This window comes from Salvia hispanica, chromosome 2 (genome assembly GCF_029641045.1).
Source record: "Salvia hispanica isolate PSC_SH4W2 chromosome 2, Shi_PSC_v1, whole genome shotgun sequence".
Lineage (NCBI taxonomy): Eukaryota > Viridiplantae > Streptophyta > Magnoliopsida > Lamiales > Lamiaceae > Salvia > Salvia hispanica.
Window position 1 is genome coordinate 27,930,373 of NC_142693.1, and position 20,029 is coordinate 27,950,401.

The 20,029-nt window shown below is 35.7% G+C and overlaps 2 pseudogenes; both read left to right on the forward strand.

Moving 5' to 3' along the window:
- Window positions 1-5,864: 5,864 nt before the first annotated feature.
- LOC148932041 (receptor like protein 22-like) lies at window positions 5,865-8,403 on the forward strand (annotated as a pseudogene).
- A 1,955-nt stretch (window positions 8,404-10,358) lies between these two features.
- On the forward strand, window positions 10,359-15,436 carry LOC148932042 (uncharacterized; annotated as a pseudogene).
- The last annotated feature ends 4,593 nt before the right edge of the window (window positions 15,437-20,029 follow it).

Sequence of the window (20,029 nt, forward strand, 5' to 3'; positions counted from 1 at the left end):
GGTGCTCCCTTGGATCTAGTTCTGGAAGAATAGATCAGTGTTGTTGTGGCGGGTTCTGAGCCAAGTTTCTTTGATCTCTTGTTTTTTCTTCTCTGTTCCTAGTTGTGTACTAGTGTTCAGATCCGAGAAGATCTTTCTTAGTGTTACTAACTTGGTTCTTGAGTGTGCAGGTGCAAGTGAGTACGAGTGGAGCTGGATTGATAGCTTCAAGACCTTGTAATAGTTAGAACTAGATTCATAGTAATCTTAGTTTGTATTACTTGTGTAAATCAGCCGCGTGGGTGAGAGTTTGGCTGAGCTCTCTTGTACAAGAACAAAGAGGTCTCGGTAATTAGTGAATCTAGACTAATCTGATCCCTACAATATACACTTTCTAAATTTGGAAAGTCTTTTCTCTCTAATGAGAGAGACATATTCTCCACTAACAATACTTTAATTACTTTTTCTCTCTCTTACTTTATCAATTTTACATTAAAATCTGTGGCGAACCCAAAGTGCATATTCTTTGGGGACGGAGGAATATATTTCAGAAATATATCCGAGAAAAAATAGATTAAATTCATCGAAGAGAACAAACTAGATTTTCCATTATCTTTCTTAAGTCAAATTAGTTGTTATTTTTTAGGAATGTTATTAGTGGTGTAGTTAATGTGGTAGGAGTTTAGCGGCTTATGCAGATCGTGTTTAGTGGATAGCTACTAATTTTTTATCTGTATAAAAAATTGGGTCATTGTCATCGATTGGATATTCAAGTTCTTGTTGGGAAAAGAGGTGATAATTATCAAAGAGTATCAAAAATAAATTGATGCTTGCGCAGCGGAACCAGGATAATTCTTTTCCCTCTTGCTGGATTAAATAATGGGACCAAACCAAGAAAACAAATTTGGTGCAGAATAAAAACATGAGACGAGAATTTTACGTGGAAAACCCAAATCGGGAAAAACCACGAGACCGAAGTCTAAATCTTCCACTATGTATATAGTAGGCTTACAAAATTCTCCCTACACTCTATAGGGGAAACACAAATCTCAAGTTGAATAACTTGGAATACACACAAGAGGAGTGAGCTACAATTTCAAGGGAGATAGGAAATTTTTCCTCACTTTTTCTTCTCTCAAAATGCATACACCGAAACTCTCTCTTGCTCCCTCTCTCACTAGTTGCTATAATCTGCAACTCTTGCACTCTACTTCACCGATGGAAGTGAGCTCTATTTATAGAGCAATTGAGCAGCGTTTTTCCACTCCTATAGCCACCCTCTATGGCCGCAATATTAGAAGAAATAGGGGAGGTTTGCAGCAATCTTACTGCAAATGTTGAAAACCCATTTTCAAACACTATTTGCAATAAATGCAAATCTTCACAAGCTTAGTCAACAATTGTTGGCTTATGGAACGTCCACATTGAGGTGGATTTATCTCAACAATTCTTCCCCTCCACCTCATGTGGGGATTCAACTAGACCCGCTTCTTGCCTACAGATCTCAAGCTTATCTCGGGGTAAGGACTTGGTAAGCATATCGGCACCGTTCTCATCGGTGTGCACCTTCGCCAGCTGCAAAAGCTTTCCGTCAAGTGCTTCTCGTATCCAGTGATACCTCACATCAATATGCTTCGTTCTTGAGTGAAAACTCGAATTCTTACTCAAGTGAATTGCGCTTTGACTGTCGCAGTAAAGCACATACTTCTCTTGCTTCAAGCCCAACTCTTGCAGAAACTCCTTTAACCACAACAGGTCTTTACAAGCTTCCGTCATAGCTATGTACTCTGCCTCCGTTGTGGATAATGCCACGCATTTTTGAAGTTTCGATTGCCACGAGATAGCTCCCCTTGCAAGTCTCATCAGGAATCCAGACGTGGACTTCCTAGAATCTATGTCACCAGCCATGTCTGCATCCGTATATCCATCTAGTAGGATATAGTTGTCGCCAAACTTCAGACAAAGTCTAGAAGTACCTCGTAGGTACCGAAATATCCATTTCACTGCGGTCCAATGCTCTTTTCCCGGGTTAGAGAGAAATCTACTAACCACACCAACTGCGTGAGCTATGTCTGGTCTAGTGCATATCATAGCATATTTAGGCTGCCCACCGCAGAAGCATATGGCACCTTCCGCAGCTCTTCCTTTTCTGTCTCATTTGTCGGGCATTGCGCAGATTTGAGCTTCATATGACCCGCAAGTGGAGTGGTGACCGGCTTCGACTTGCTCATACTGAATCTTTCAAGAACTTTCTCAATGTATTGTTCTTGAGATAACCAGAGCTTCTTGCTCTTTCTATCCCTGGAGATCTTCATTCCAAGGATCTGCTTAGCCGCGCCCAAGTCTTTCATCGCAAAAGACTCGCTAAGCTCTTTCTTCAGCTCAACAATTTTGCTGGCATCATGGCCTACAATCATCATGTCGTCAACGTAGACTAACAGTATGATAAAGTCACCTCCTGCGAACTTCTTGAAGAAAACACAGTGATCTGAGGTGGTCCTGCTGTAGCCATGGGTCGTCATGAAGGACTCAAACTTCATGTACCATAGTCTAGGAGCTTGTTTTAGGCCGTACAAGCTCTTTCTCAACCTGCATACAAGGTTCTCTTTCCCTTTGACTTGGAACCCTTCAGGTTGGACCATGTAGATTTCTTTATCCAAATCTCCATGCAGAAACGCCGTCTTCACATCAAGTTGCTCGATCTCCAGGTCTGAGCTGGCAGCAATCGCGAGCCCGACTCTGATTGAAGACATCTTCACCACTGGTGAGAAAATATCATCAAAATCAACACCCTTTCGTTGGCTGAAACCTTTCACAACCAGTCTGGCCTTGTACCTTGGTTGTGAGCTGTGCTCCTCAGCCTTCAATCTGTAGACCCACTTATTTTTCAGTGGTCTCTTGCTGGCTGGCAACTTCACCAAGTCATAGGTGTGATTTTGGAGTAAGGAGCTCATCTCCTCCTTCATGGCCTCTAAACACTTTTCCTTTTGGTCATGCGCCATGGCTTCAGCAAAACTCTGTGGCTCTCCTCCATCAGTGACCATTACATACTCATGTGGGCTATATCTGGTAGAAGGTTGTCTCTCTCTGACTGACCTTCTGACCGGAGGGACTTCATTTTGTGCAGGTGGAATCTCCTCGTCACCTGCTCCATCATCAACCGGATCGCCTTGCTCCGGTTGGATATCTCCTCCGTAATCTTGAACCGCCAGCGAAGGAACTGGATCTAAGTTGAAAGGAACTTCTGAATTAGATTCAGGCTTTTCTTTCGCATCATCAGGAACTTGATCTTCAAGGAATACGACATCCCTGCTTCTGATGACCTTCCTGCTAACCGGGTCCCATAATCTATAACCAAACTCTTCATGGGCGTATCCCAAGAAGATACATGGTTTGGTTTTGTCATCAAGCTTGGATCTCTCATCTTTTGGAATGTGCACGAACGCCCTGCAGCCAAACACTCTCAAGTGTTTGTAAGACACGTCTTTTCCGGACCAAACTCGGTCTGGTACGTCACCGCCCAGAGGAGTTGATGGAGAAAGGTTGATCAAGTCAACTGGAGTCCTCATAGCTTCACCCCAAAAGGATTTGGGCAGTTTGGAATGCGACAGCATGCATTTGATTCTCTCACAAATCGTTCTGTTCATCCTCTCTGCCACTCCGTTGTGTTGAGGAGTCTTTGGGACACTTTTCTCAAGCTTGATACCATGGTTCTTGCAGTGCAGCTCAAATGGGCCTTGGTACTCGCCGCCATTGTCTGCACGAACACACTTCAGTTTCCTTCCCGTCTGCCGCTCGACTTTTGCTTGAAAATGCTTAAATACCTCCAAGGTTTGGTCTTTGGTTTTCAAAGCAAAATACCAGACTTTTCTCGAAAAATCGTCAATGAAAGTGACGAAATACAATGCGCCACCAAGAGTTCTGTCTTTCATGTAGCACAAATCTGTGTGCACCAGATCAAGAGGTTGAGCTCTTCTTGAGGGAGAGAAGCTCTTGAATGCGACTCTGTGTTGTTTTCCGGCCAAACAATCAACACAGGTTTTCAAATGCATTCCTTTTACCTCAGGGATGAGGCTTCTTCTAGCCAAGATCTCCAGACCTTTCTGGCTCAGATGTCCAAGCCTCTTATGCCATATCTCAATGGAGGAATTTTTGACGACTGCATTCACCTCTCCATTGGACAACGTTGCATGCATCAAGTAGAGCGAATTTTGCTTTCTACCTTTTGCTGCAATGAGGGAGCCCTTTATCAGCTTCCATTTTCCTTCGCCGAAATGGTTGATGTAACCATCGTCGTCGAGCTTGCCGGTGGAAATAATGTTGAGTCTGATATCAGGAACATGTCGAACATCTCTCAGAATGAGCTTACATCCCGTGTCAGTGAGCAGATGAATGTCTCCTATACCAGCAACTTCTGTCACGCCGTGGTTGGCCATTCTGACTTTGCCAAAGCTGCCACCGGTGTTGGATGCATACATATCACGGTATGGGGTGATGTGATATGATGCACCCGAAACAACGATCCAGTCCGTTTGTTGGCATGACGAACTCACACAGGCATCATCGCAAACTACGACGACATCGCCATCAGTTGCAACTGCCGCTGTGTCCTTCTCAGCATTTTCATTATTTCCCCGTGTTTGATCTCTTTTCTTCTTTCTGCAGTCTCTCTCGTAGTGGTTTGGACCACCGCAATAATGGCATTTGAAGTCCTTTTTGTGTTTAGACTTCCCCCTGGATTTGTCTCTCGTGCTTTGAGAGTTTCTATTTTTACTTCTCCCTCGATCACTATGTTCAGCAACCATCGCCTTTGTATCAGAACAATGATCTTGCTCCCTTCTTCTGGATTCTTCATTAAGAAGACAATCTTTGACCATCTGCAAGGTCAGCGCTCCCCCTGGAGCCGAGTTGCTGATCGACACCACAAGAGTGTCCCAACTATCCGGCAACGAACTGAGTAGCAATAAGGCTATCACTTCATCATCAAGAGAAATCTTCATGTTGATGGATTGGTTGATAAGACCCTGATATGCATTGAGATGCTCCGTCATGTTGGCACTCTCCACATATCGCAATCGAACGATTTTTCTGATGATGGATGCTTTGTTCAAGGCATTTTTCCTCTCGAACATAGCTTCCATTATCTTCCAAAGAACATCAGCCTTTTCCTCATTGGCGAAATGATGAAAGATACTGTGTTCGATGAAGCACCGGATGTAACCAACAGTTTTTCTGTGCATGATGATCCACTCATCATTACTCATATCCTTTGGTTTGGCATCATCTCCATGTAAGGGCAAATAGAGATCCTTACAGTAGAGAAGATCCAACATGCTTGGCTTCCAAATTGAGTAATTCGATCCGCTCAATTTGAACATGCCACCAAGCGAAGACGATTCCTCCATTTTTAATCCGCCTCAGAACCACGATGGCTCTGATACCACTTGTTGGGAAAAGTGGTGATAATTATCAAAGAGTATCAAAAATAAATTGATACTTGCGCAGCGGAAACAGGATAATTCTTTTCCCTCTTGCTGGATTAAATAATGGGACCAAACCAAGAAAACAAATTTGGTGCAGAATAAAAACGTGAGACGAGAATTTTACGTGGAAAACCCAAATCGGGAAAAACCACGAGACCGAAGTCTAAATCTTCCACTATGTATATAGTGGGCTTACAAAATTCTCCCTACACTCTATAGGGGAAACACAAATCTCAAGTTGAATAACTTGGAATACACACAAGAGGAGTGAGCTACAATTTCAAGGGAGATAGGAAATTTTTCCTCACTTTTTCTTCTCTCAAAATGCACTCACCGAAACTCTCTCTTGCTCCCTCTCTCACTAGTTGCTATAATCTGCAACTCTTGCACTCTACTTCACCGATGGAAGTGAGCTCTATTTATAGAGAAATTGAGCAGCGTTTTTCCACTCCTATAGCCACCCTCTATGGCCGCAATATTAGAAGAAATAGGGGAGGTTTGCAGCAATCTTACTGCAAATGTTGAAAACCCATTTTCAAACACTATTTGCAATAAATGCAAATCTTCACAAGCTTAGTCAACAATTGTTGGCTTATGGAACGTCCACATTGAGGTGGATTTATCTCAACAGTTCTTTCATTCGGCCATCTGCTTCTTCAAGAGTGTGAGATTTGTGAGTTTGAAACAACACAAACAATTGAGAAAAGCGCAGCTGTTGGGATTTGCGCGTTTTGACGAGAAGCTCGTCGTATCAATCCATTGACAACACACACAAACGAACAGAAACAGAATTTAGCATCAAACGGCTTCGATTCAACAAACCATCAAACACGTGATGTGCAAGAAGAGTGAGGGATAGATTTTGATCAAAACGGCAGCTGATGTGATTTGTTCAATAGCTGCGTAGGATTAGCTTCGGTTCGGTAACTAAACCACACACAAGCTACTGCTATTCAGATCCAAGGAATTCACCGAAGCAATAGATCGAACAGCTTGCATTCATTCCTTCAGTTAGTTTTTAAAAAATAGTATACACATACGTTTTTGTATATTTAATTGGATATTTTATAGGAATATTATAAGGTCTTTCTTGTAAAATATTTATGTATTAAATCAACCGACAATAATTACATACAACCCCTAATCTCCAACCCTACGGCCATCGGAATTCCATATTTCCGTCGTCTAATTCAGCTTTACTCGCCGGTGTTTACAGAATCCGTGATCTTAGAGCAAGTGCGAAATCCCTCGAGGTTATTCCCTGCTATCTCAATTTCTCATTTTGCTTCAATCGTCAATGAAAAAATTCAATGCTGTATGTGTGGAAGAATGTGTTTTAGGAATTTTTATACTGCTAGATTTATACCGTGACAATAATGTTTTAAGCGGTAAGATTTCTAAGTTTTTCATAAATGACTGGTTAGAAACTTGATAAGTAAAATATAGAGGATAAGTTAAAATCTTACTACTATGAATATATACAATTGTCCATGCAAAATACAGACATATGCTTATAATCAGTAAATTATTCCATGATGCTAATATGTTATGTATGTGCATTTTTAGATGAAAGAAATTTAAATTATATCCATGTTTATAATTCGAATAAATTGTTTAAAGGTCCAATACCATCCACCATTGGAAATCAATCAAGTTTGGTGGAATTATTGCTCTCTTCCAACAAATTTGAGGGTGAGTTCCCATCCTCCATCTGCAACTTGACTTCATGGTTTGAGATACTTATTGTCTCAAACAATACTTTGGAAGGAACAATTCCTCAATGCTTTGGAAACTTTAGCCAACATATGAAGATCTTTCATTTAAACGCGAATAAGTTTAGCGGTCTACTTCCATCAACATTTAGCAATGATTGTCGGCTCGTGTCCATCAATTTGGGAACCAACAAATTGGAAGGACGATTACCTAGATCCTTAAACAACTGCCAATATCTAAAGGGGCTTGACATTGGAAATAATAGAATACAAGATGAATTTCCATTTTGGATGGAAGGTCTTCCCGAGCTTCGAGTTCTAGTGTTGAGGTCTAACAAGTTTGGTGGTAACATGTCACGTCCTTCATCAAACAAGATTCTATTTCCTATGTTGCAAGTTTTAGATGTATCCAATAATGAACTTGTGGGCTCTCTGCCTCAAACATATTTCAAGAATTTCAAAGCAATGACAGAGGCAATAGGAATAGATTATGACAGCTTTCTAGCAAATCTGGAGATGAAGCTTACCTTGAAAGGTCAGGATCAATTATTGAATAGACTATTGAAAACCTTTACGTCAATAGATCTGTCATCCAATAGATTCTCTGGAATTATTCCAACTTCCACAGAGAAACTTAAGATTCTCAAATACTTGAACTTGTCCCACAAGGACATATACCTTCATCTCTTGGTAACATGAGTGAACTCGAATCGTTAGACTTGTCAACAAACAAATTGGAAGGGGAAATTCCAAGTGTATTGACGGGGTTGACATTTCTTTCGAGATTGAACGTTTCAATGAACAATCTTGTTGGGAAAATACCTCGATCTAATCAGTTCTCCACATTTGAGAATGATTCATATATGGGAAACTTGGGATTGTGTGGACTTCCGTTGACAAGAAAATGCAAAGATGATGATGGGAAATCAATGCAGCCTGCAGAGGAAGAAGATGATGAATATGAATTCATAGATGGATTAGGTTGGCGAAGTGTTGTAATGGGATATGGATGTGGATTTGTAGTTGGGATTGGGATTGGTTACATGATTATAAGAAGTGGAAGGCCAACATCGTTAGTGGAATTCTTTTTGGGCGTTGGATATAAATATAAGACAAAGAAGAGACGCAAACTCGCAGGGGAACTTGAGCGAAAATCAAAGAGAAACTTGGGTGCTTTTCTTGTGTTTAATTTGGAACTCTTTCTTGAGTTGTGTCGATTTTCTTTCTAACTTTTTCTTCTATTTGTGTGTTTAATAAAGTTGTGTTTACTATTTCCTTATACATTTCTAAATTTATGCAAATATCAAGATATTCCGTTAGATCGAGTCGTGGAGCAAATGTTATGGCCTGATATTTAGAATACAAACTTGGGGTCATTTATATTTTCCATGAACAATCTAATTTTCCAAAATCCCCAAAATATTAGCAGGTAATTTGGCCCAAAATAAATAGTTTTCCCACTGGGAGTATTTTCTTAACCAAATATTTTTAAATGCCCAAAACAATTAATGACTTGAACCGACAAGTCAAAAAGGAACATCACAGGCCTTAAGGAATTACACCTTGATGACAACAATCTAAGAGGTTGGATCTTATATCAATAATCTCAGAATTTATAGTATAATTTTCAGCTTATTCTTGATTATCAACTAATGTCCTTCATTATCGAAAAAGGTAATTAAGTACATTGCCTTCACTTATGGAATCCATGTACGCATTATACATTTGCATTGTGTATTATTTTAATCTATATAATCATATTGTTTACTTAATAATGTTATGATCATTACACTTGCCAATTGTAATTAATTCTACAGGTACTATTCCCAAAAATATTTGTAGTTTTGATAAATTGGAGGTCAATTTGAGCTCTAACAATTTCAGCGGATTAATCCCAAAAGAAGTCGGGAATATGACAAGTCTTATTCAACTATGGCTACGGAATAATTCTTTAAAGTGGTACTCCCTCCGTCCCCGAATACTTGAAACGGTTTGACCCGGTACGGGTTTTAAGAAATGTAATGGAAAGTGTGTTGAAAAAGTTGGTGGGATGTGGGTCCTACTTTTAAAGTATTAGTTTTATAATAAATGTGAGTAGGAATGAGTTAGTGGAATATGAGGTCCACTACCAAAAATGAAAAAAATGAACTGTGTCAAGTATTCGGGGACGGACCGAAATGGCAAACCGTGTCAAATATTCGGGGACGGAGGGAGTATAATTTATTATATAGCTTATAGCCTAATTAATGCATGGCCATAAACGGATTTTGGTAAAATGCTGTGCATGTGCACTTTTAGATGTAAAAAAATTTGATTTATATTCTTGTTTATCTTTTAAATAAATTGTTTGAAAATCCAATTCCGGAATCTTTCAAATCTAGTGATTAAATTAATTATAGGCCCCACAATTACTTAACTGAAAACAGCCCAAAAATTTAATTAAACTGGCCCAAGAATTTTTATTTCCAGCCCAACTAATTAAATCCCAGCCCACCTTATTCCTCCAATTTAATTAGTGAGCCCAAAAAGAGTGGCCCAAATTGATATAAAAAAGAGGCCTAACTCAAAAAGTCAAGAAAAAAAAGTCCAACAAAAAAGTACTCCCTTCCTTCACCACCAAAACCATTCCGATTGTATGAAAAATTGAAAATGAACTGCCGAAAAATTCACTATCTCTTTTGCTTGAGAATTTGGTATGAACTGTGGAATTTGATGATTTTTGAGAGTATTTGCAATTCAAGAAAGTGATGAGAGTGAAAGTAGAATGAATTGTGAGACCACCGTGTAAATGCAATATAGGAATGGTTTTGATAAAGTATTTGTAATATTAGACCTTACGTGGTCTTAATATAAATGTAATATAGGAACAAATCCAAAAAATGACTCTGTGTGTAAACAACTTATAGTCACATCACCAATAATCAAGCTTGACTATTCCGTAGAAAAAAAAAAAACAAAAGAAATGTTATGCACAATATAGTCTTGTACACAATTATGTTTCCTATTAAATCTATTTCGATGTTTTCCCATATGCAAAACTTTGCCGTGTTTCACAATTATGTTTTTCACATTGAAGTTGTTTTTTAGTGTTGGAATATATTATTTTAATTTTGAGTAAAAGGACATCTCCTAGTTTGCATATAAATAGGCGAATGAAGCAGAGTAGATAGACAAAAACACAGCCATGAAAACTACATATCTTTCTCTCCTAACCCTGTGTCTATGTCTGTGTTCTTCAAGAGCAGCCACAAGTGAAGCAGAGGCTTTGATGAGATGGACATCCAGCCTATCATCTTCTGCTTCTCTCGAGTCTTGGTCCCACAACAACATCAGCAACCACTGCAGATGGATTGGCATTCACTGCAACGACAGGGATCTGTCTCCGGTATTGATCTCCCCATTGCAGAGCTTGCAGGGACATTGGATCTGTTCCATTTCACTTCATTGCTGAATCTAACCACTTTCAACCTCAGTGGGAATGCTCTCAATGGTTCCGTACCAGCTGCTCTTGGCAACCTCACAAGGCTCACTTTCTAGGACCTCTCCACCAATCTTTCTGGCGCCATTCCACCAGAGATCGGCCGCTTGACAGAGCTTCGATACCTGAGCTTCTCCTACAACTATATGGTTGGAGAAATCCCATATCAGATTGGCAATCTGAGGAAGGTGCGCTTCTAGGATTTGGGCGCTAATTACTTTGAAACTTCTGACTGGTCTCGATTTTCCACTTTTCCTTTCCTCACTCACCTTAATCTTGGTTTCAATGAACTCACCTCGGAATTACCACACTTCATAACCACCTGTCTCAACCTTACTTTTATTGATGTTTCTGAAAACAACTTCACAGGCCAAATTCCTGAATCATTGTTCACCAATTTGGTCAAACTTGAATATCTTAACCTCACCAGCAATAGTTTTCAAGGCCCTCTGTCACCAAATATCACTAACCTCTCCGAGTTGAAGGAACTTCGCCTTGCCTACAACCTCTTCTCTGGCAACATTCTTGATTCAGTAAGCCTTATTCCAAGCCTGCAAATTATAGAATTGATCAATAATTCATTTATAGGAGAAATGCCTCCTTATATAGGCCTACTCACGAATCTCCTAACTCTAGAACTTCGTATGAACAGATTCAATTCCTCCATTCCCCGAGAGCTCGGCCTGTGTAACAAGCTGACCTTCTTAGCTTTATCCCAGAATTCACTCTCGGGGCCATTGCCTCCATCCTTGTCAAATCTGGGCAATTTATCTGACTTGATACTATCTGATAATAACCTGACTGGTGAAATATTGACCCATTTCATCACGAATTGGAGAAAACTAATCTCACTTCAAATTCAAGACAATGAATTCAGTGGGGAACTTCCATCTGAAATAGGCTTGCTCACAAACATCAAGTATCTGTTTCTCTCTAATATCTCATTTTCAGGCAGCATCCCACCAGACATGAGAAGCCTACAAAATTTGTTGGGGTTGGACCTTTCAACCAATAACTTTTCAGGTGAAATACCTCAAGTCAAATACCGATTGAATTGGAACTTGGAAAACAATGCTTATATTCCTTGGTAACAATGGTTTCGCATGAAATATACTTCAACCGTCCCATAATAGATGGCATAGTTGAAAAATGGCACAAGATTTTAAGAGATGTTTTGTGTTTTAGATGGAGAGAGGAAATAGTATATTTATATTAATGTGAGATAAACTAAAAAGGAGGGTGTGACATCTATTATGGGAGAGGGAGTATTAATTTGCAACTTAGCATATCCTTGTGAATTTCTTATTCTTTTCATTGACAGTTTGCAACGATCAGTTTGAATTAAATACTACTTTTTGAAAACAATGCAATGCGTTACTCATAAATGTGCTATTAAAATGCTATGCATCTACTTCTTTAATAGTAAAGAATTTTGATAATATTCTTATTTATCTTTTAAATAATTTATTTGAAGGTCCAATACCACCCACAATTTGGAATCTTACAGATCTGAAGATCTTAAATCTATATTCCGACAAATTAAACGGTGAGCTCTTGAGTAATCTTGTTGGCTAAATACCAAATTCAATAGCTACTCGCGTGCAAGATGTCATACTAGTGTGATGTGACATTATATAAAAAGTAAAGGTTAATTTTGGTATTGAACATATGACCAAAATATGAATTATATTCAAAATATTCACTTTTTGAAAAACATGTCCATAACAAATGAAATCCTTGTCGGAGTGGTCTTTTTTTACGGTTCCGTAAAAAATCTAATGATCATACCACTGTGCAATTAGCGCTGACCTTTAGTTTTTTTATGGAACTGTAAAAAAAGGACTACTTCATCGACATTTTCATTTGTTATGGACTTGTTTTTCAAAAAGTAAAGGTTTTGGACCAAATTCGTATTTTGGCCATATGTTTTGGACCAAAACTAACCTTTGCTCTTATATAAATATCTAAAACTTGTAACATCCACAATCAAGAATATATGCTTAAGAGTTATTGCATGTGATCAAATACTAACTAATTTATAGTAATAACTAATAACTAATATCAATTTTGTATGTTAAAAATAATATAAATTTATCAATATTCTTGTATTGATCAACTTATGTCTTTGTGTTGATATTTAAATTTACATGTTGTATTGATATAATTATGTCTTTGTGTTGATAATTTTAATACACAAAATTGAAAGTTATTAGTTATTAGTGTAAATTAGTTAGCACACTAACGCAACCCGTTGAGTTATGGTTATATATGTCCCAATAAATTAAATGGTTCTTTTATCTCCATTCATCTCAAAAAAAAAAGATAAACTTATATGACATTGGTTTTAATGTGAAATTGGTAAAGTAACAGAGAGATAAAAAAAAGTACGAAAGAGAGAGGGAAAAGGTAGTGGAAGTAATATTAGTGGATTGTGGTGGATAAGTGGTGTGTAAAATTGGTTAAAACTTTTCATATTTAGATTTAGTCTAATTAGGGGGACGAGCCAAAATGTTAAAACTAGTCAATTTTATACGACAAATAGAGTACTAGTTTAGTTCACTACATGATAATGTACGTACAATTTTAGATGTAAAGAAATTTGATTTATATCCTTCTTATATTTCAAATAAATTGTTTGAAGGTACAATTCCATCTGCTATCGGAAATCTTTCAAATATAGTCTCCTTAGATTTCTCTTCCAACATATTAAATGGTGAACTCTCATTCTCCTTTGCAACTTGACATTTAAATAATCTTGTTGGACATTTTTATAACTCTCAGAATACATAGCATATTATATCATTTTTATAATTGTTTTTGTTATAATGTTTACCTATATGCAAGCTAGGCAGATTGGACCTGAATTTCATTACTCTGGATATTAACATGAATAATCTAGATATGTTTGAACACGGACATTGAAAAGTTCATACATTAGGATGAATAGTTATATTTTCACCAACACTATTATATCTGAAAATTATGCTAACTTTATTTAAACATTAGGATTTATGGGAGTTATTTCATGAAATATTGGTCATCTTGACAACTGATATTTTGATTTTATGTGGTCCCTCTACGGTAAAATGTTACTCCCTCCGTCCACGAATAAGAGTCCCGTTTTTTCATTTTGGTCCGTCCACAAATAAGATTCCCGGTTCATAATTACCATAAATGGTAAAGAGACCTCACATTCTACTAACTCATTCCACTCACATATCATTTAAAACTAATATATACAAGTGGGACCCCTATTCCACTAACTTTCTTCCACCTACTTTTCTTAACATTTCTTAAAATCCGCGCCATTTAAAAATGAGACTCTTAATCGTGGACGGGGGGAGTAATACTAATGCATATAACCGCCATATTGTATTTTTCAATATAAATAAATTTGATTTATATCCTTCTTTTATCTTTCAAAAAAATGTTAATATCTTCAAATAAATTCTTTGAAGGTCCAATTCTATCCTCCATCTGCAACTTGTCATTCCTTGCTTATCTTCTTCTCTCGAATAATACTATGGAAGGAAGACTGCCAAAATGCTTTGAGAACTTCAGTGGATCTTTGACCATCTTTCGTCTAAACCAAAATCAATTTAGTGGCCTCATTCCATCTACCTTTTGTAAGAAGTGCAATCTTATTTCCATCACTTTGGGTGATAACAAATTACACAGACGATTACCTAAATCCTTAATCAATTACCAAAGTCTAATGGGTCTCAACATTGGAAATAATAGAATACAAGAAGAATTTCCCTTTTGGATGGAAGGCCTACGCGAGCTTCGAGTGCTAATGTTGAGGTCTAACAAGTTTGGTGGTAGAATGTCGTTTCCTTCACGAACCAAGTTTCCATTTCCTAGATTGGAAGTTTTTGATGTATCCCTTAATGAATTTCTAAGCTCTCTACCTCAAACATAATCAAGAATTTCATGGCTATGATTGAGCCAGTAAAAATTGAATATGATGTGTTTCTAAGTAACGTGGAGATGAGGCTCAACTTGAAAGGTCGGGATCAGTTAATTAAGAGACTATTGAAACCTTTACAACAATTTATCTGTCCTCCAGTAGATTCTCTGGGAGTATTCCACCTTCCGTAGGAAATCTTAAGATTCTCAAATACTTGAACTTGTCACACAATAGCCTCACAGGACATATACCTTCATCTCTTTGAAAGTTGAGTGAACTCGAATCGTTGGACTTGTCAATAAACAAACTGGATGGAGAAATTCCAAGTGAATTGACAAGGTTAACATTTCTTGTGAAATTAAACCTTTTAATAAACAATCTTGTTGGGCAAATACCGCGATCCAATTAGTTCTCCACATTTGGGAATGATTCATATACGGGAAACTTGGGATTGTGTGAACTTCCGTTGACAAGAAAATGCAAAGATGATGATGGGCAATTGATGCAGTCTGTAGCAGAAGAGGGTGATGATGAATATGAGTTCATAGATGGATTTGGTTGGCTAAGTGTGGTGATGGGATATGGAAGTGGATTCAGTAGTTGGGATTGGATTTGGATACATGATTATAAGGAGTGGAAGGCCAACATGGTTATTGGAATTCTTTTTTGGAGTTGGTTATAAATATAAGACAAAGAAGACACGCAACAAAGCTTCACCAGCACCAACACGCAGGGGAACTTGATGCTAAGCCAAAAAGAGAACATTGTGTTTTATATGTTGTTATAAGAACTTTTGTTTGAGTTGTGTTTTCTATTCCTATGTAAACTTTTAACAGCCATATGACTTTTAAATAATCAATCCTATTTTATTTTCTCTTCGTTGAGTTTATTACTAATTATTATGTATTTTCTTGAATCTCTCTTTCAAAAGATTGTCTCTCGACTTCAGTATGTCGGTATTTCTTTTACCAAATATTTTCTCAAGGTCATATAATTAAAGTACAAATTGGGCTCGTTTATATTTTTAATATTTCCAATTTCGCGAAAGCCCATCACTGTAAGGAATTCAGCCTAAATTAAATTCCAATTTCCTAACCATATCTTCTAAGCCCAAAAGGAAATTAAATTCCAATTTCCTAACCATATCTTTTAAGCCCAAAAGGAATTTTTTTTCTTAAATACAGTGCCCAATTTCGTCTTACAAAAATGATAAAAAAAAAATTTAACCCATTTTTCTTTATATTTCTCAAAGTTGGTGCATAAACTAAATAGGATGCCTTTTGTGACATGGAGGAGTATTATGCTATAATATGTTCTTTAAAATAAATAAAATTTCCATTGTCAATTTTTTCCAAGCATGAAGTTACATTTGTAGTAATTTTTAAAAATTCAAACTATAAAATAACCAGGATTAGGTTCAAACTATAAACTAGGTTTTGCATTATAAATTGTTCCAACAATGTTTTTTTTTTTTTTTTATCAATTTCCTTGATTATTTCCGACAAAATAACTCAATAGAACAGTTCGTGCCACATGTATTCAATGAAATGCTCTAAAGAACACTGTAACTGAAGAAACAAATAAAGATTAAAAAAAACCCTTATTATTTTGACATCTCTTATCTCAAGAAAGCCCATTAAAGTGTAAGATATTTGGCCCAAAATAAAATTCTACATCTTTTCCATACTTTTGCTTAGGATATTATTATATTTGATTTACTATATTTAAATAAGATATTATTATATCCCAAATGTGTGGGAGACCTTCATTTTAATCAATCAAGAGTAAAGTCATTTTAATCAATCAGGAGTAAAGGTCAATTTTGGTTAAAAGTAAACGTCAACTGTGGAGCATGATAGGGTGGATATTACAATGTTGAGCAACGAGATTGATTCTTTTTTGTTGAAAGAGGATGGAGATGGTTCCGTTGGAGAAGTGAAGAAGGTAATTGCCTGTGTATATGTGGTTTGGCATGTTGGTGATGTTACAAGTATTAATCATCGATCAACTTTCCTCGACGCCGATGCACGGTTGATCCCTCCGGGCAATGACATGCAATGTTTGGGCATTCAAGGATGCATTGACAAGCTCCCTGTGTTAACATTAAATAGTCACAAGCACAATCTTCGGGCCAGACAGAAATCCAGTCGCTGATGGATGACTTCTCAAATCTCAGCGGTAAAAGAAGCATGGGAATAATATTGAATATTATTAATTTAATATTGTATTTTCAATTATTAATTTATTAAGCACATCTTACAAAAAATTATCGATTATTATTATTATCATTATCATTATTATTATTATTATTATTATTATTATTATTATTATTATTATTATTATTGTTATTATTATTATTATTATTATTATTAATAATAATGTATTTCGAATTTAATTCAAATAACTGCCCCAAACCACTATATATGGAGAGTGGAGAGTGGAGACTCTAGTCATAGTGTTTACTTAGAATTAATATGTCGTAATTTCTTTATTGTTGAGTAAAGCGTTCCAAGCATACTTTCAAGCTGTTATGAAAGAATCACCATGGATTATTTGGACCTCTATTAATTTCTCTGGCAATTTCTTTTTCCTGCAGATATCCACAAAGAAATGAACCAGGTTATAAATTACCAAAAAATCATATGCGAGTTTAAAATTTTAAAACAGAAAATTGTGAATTGTAGAGAAAATTAGGAAGATATGACATGTATATAATATTATCTCTGTTTTGTAAAAATAAAAATTCTTTCTTATCTGTTTCTTAAAAGTAATTTACATTTTAAGAAATAGACCCTACAATCTACTACCACTAATTTCACTATTTTTTTCTTTCTCTCTTATTTTACCAATTTTACATTAATATTCGTGTCATCTCCAAAGTTCTAATTTCTAGTTTCTAGTAAGAAACGAAGGGAGTAGTATTTATTGAAAAAAACAATGAAATTATTTTTTAAATTGATTATGAAATGAAGAGAATTGATCATAATTACTGAATAGAGAGAGATTATTAGAAATAACAAAATACTCCTTCCGTCCCAAAAAAATATGTGTACTTTTCATTTTCATCCGTCCAACGAAAATATGTGCATTTCATTTTTAGAAAATTATATCAATTAAATAATGTAGGTCTCACCATTAACTCAACTTTAACTACCATTTTCCTCCACTCTCTTACTTTACCATACTATTCTACTCCTCTCTCTTACTTTACCATACTATTCTCCTCGTCTCTCTTACTTTATCAATTTTGTCTTAATTCCCGTGCCATACCCGGTGCCCATATTTTTATGAGACGGAGGGAGTATAATGGAAATATTTGTAAAGTGACAATAATAACTTAAATTATTTGAAATATATTTAATCAAACAATTTTCAATTAGTTTATGAACTCTTAAATATTTTATAAAGCTCAGCTAAATACCAACTAATTAAAGTTGCCTTCTCTTTTTTCCATAAATAAATTAAAAAGATAAGACGAAGTCTTCTGTATGTTTTAAAAAGTCTAAATTAGGCCGTCTAAATCAAATTATGTTTACAGTTTTCTACAATTGAGGGCTATGTAATTTTTTCCACAAACATTTTCCACAAATTTTGGCAGTTACTTTAGGAAGACTTTAATGCCCGTTACTCTTTTCGGGGCGTCTCAAAAAATTAAAATGGCTCATAAAAATGGAACATTTATTTAATCACAAATTGGTGCAAAGATAGTGAAATCATTTTGTTTTAAACATAACGCACAAATCCTTAGTATGTGCCCACTATTAAAAATTCACACGTATTTGGATGGATGGAGCGCTACATGTATTCTCGAAATATATCACATAAATGAGAATAGCATAATTTGATTTTTACTTAACACTAGTATCAACCCCGTGCACCACGATCCATTGAATTTTATTCACATAAAATTAAAAGGCCAATTAAATAAATAAAATGATAAAAGATAAAATTATACAGGATTTATAAATTACAAATAAAATTATATAAATCTTATAAAAGTAAATAATATTTATAAAATAAAAAATAAATAGAGACAAACATAAAAATTAAATAAATAATATCATTAACAATGTCAAAGACTTTATTGATCATGTAATCGAAACACAGACAGTAACTGACCCGTATTCAATCTATTATCAATCCAACCTCCCATAAAGGTGAACTCAACAATATAAAAAGAATATTTTTTAAATAATGAACACATTTGAAGTCTTTAGAGATTATTAAACCTTGAAAGACAACATAAGCAGCATACATCATTAAGAATCTTATTATTCTACCCTTACAACAACATAAAATTTTGGTCTTTTGGTTTTAAGATGATTTCCCCAATGGTTCTTTATGCCAACAAAATGCTATCCCATAAGAATAAAGAACTTATGCATGGCATCGTCAGTACTATGCAAAACAATATACATAAATTATATTAACACAACTTTAGATAAATCAACAAAAACAAAATGTTGGAAAACAAAAGAAAAAAAAAACAATGAATCAACACTTATGGTGAATCAGCAATTTTAATCTATATAAATTGAGAATTGTCATGTGTAATAATCTTTCCAGAGTCAACAATTGCTCGAATAATATCTATAAAAAATAGAAGCAACAACAATGTTAAAAAAAATAATAATATTATAATTTAGAGATATTTAAAAAGTGCCAAACAGTGCATCCTTTAAGACAATGTTAATACACAAATAATAATAACAATAATAAATATTAATACAATTGCAACAGTAGTACTAAAATAAGGAGTACTAAAGAGTGGTGGCTCTTCATCAGTTTTTTTATCTGCTTGATTAGATCATATTTGTTTTAAATGTATACATAAATCTTGAAAACTTGGAGTCGTTGACTTCAGATATTTGTGTTCTAGAGCACATAGTAATTTCGAATTCATGATCTGCTTGATTAGATCAATTGTTTTAAACATGGCTTGAATCCTAGTGCCCTACATGGAAAAAATAAACAATTAATGGTTTTAGATAAATAGCTAAAAAATGTAATAAGATAAGAAACGAAACACATACCACACGGTCGTGGAAAATACATTCCAATGAGATTACATTGGAGTTGTCTCCACGTTGAATGAATTCATAAACACACACGCACCGCATCGAATGGCTGACAAAGTATTGCACCGTACCGCATCAAATTCTTAGTTTTACAAAATATTTTGATGCAATGAGGAAATGCAAGAAAGAAGTGAATTATAATCTTGCCCATGCTACATATTTATAGAACAATATTGAAGAGTCCTACTATTTTGGACGTTACAAACCCTATGAAATTATTATCATAAATATAAATATTGACCTATAAATTTAAGTTTGTAACGGTTGTAAATCATTTAGTATTACTCAATTGAAAACCGTCCATTGGCACAGTCATAAAAGCTTTAAATTAAAAATTCAATATTTGATTACTTTTGGAATTATAACATAAAACGTCATCTACCAAATTT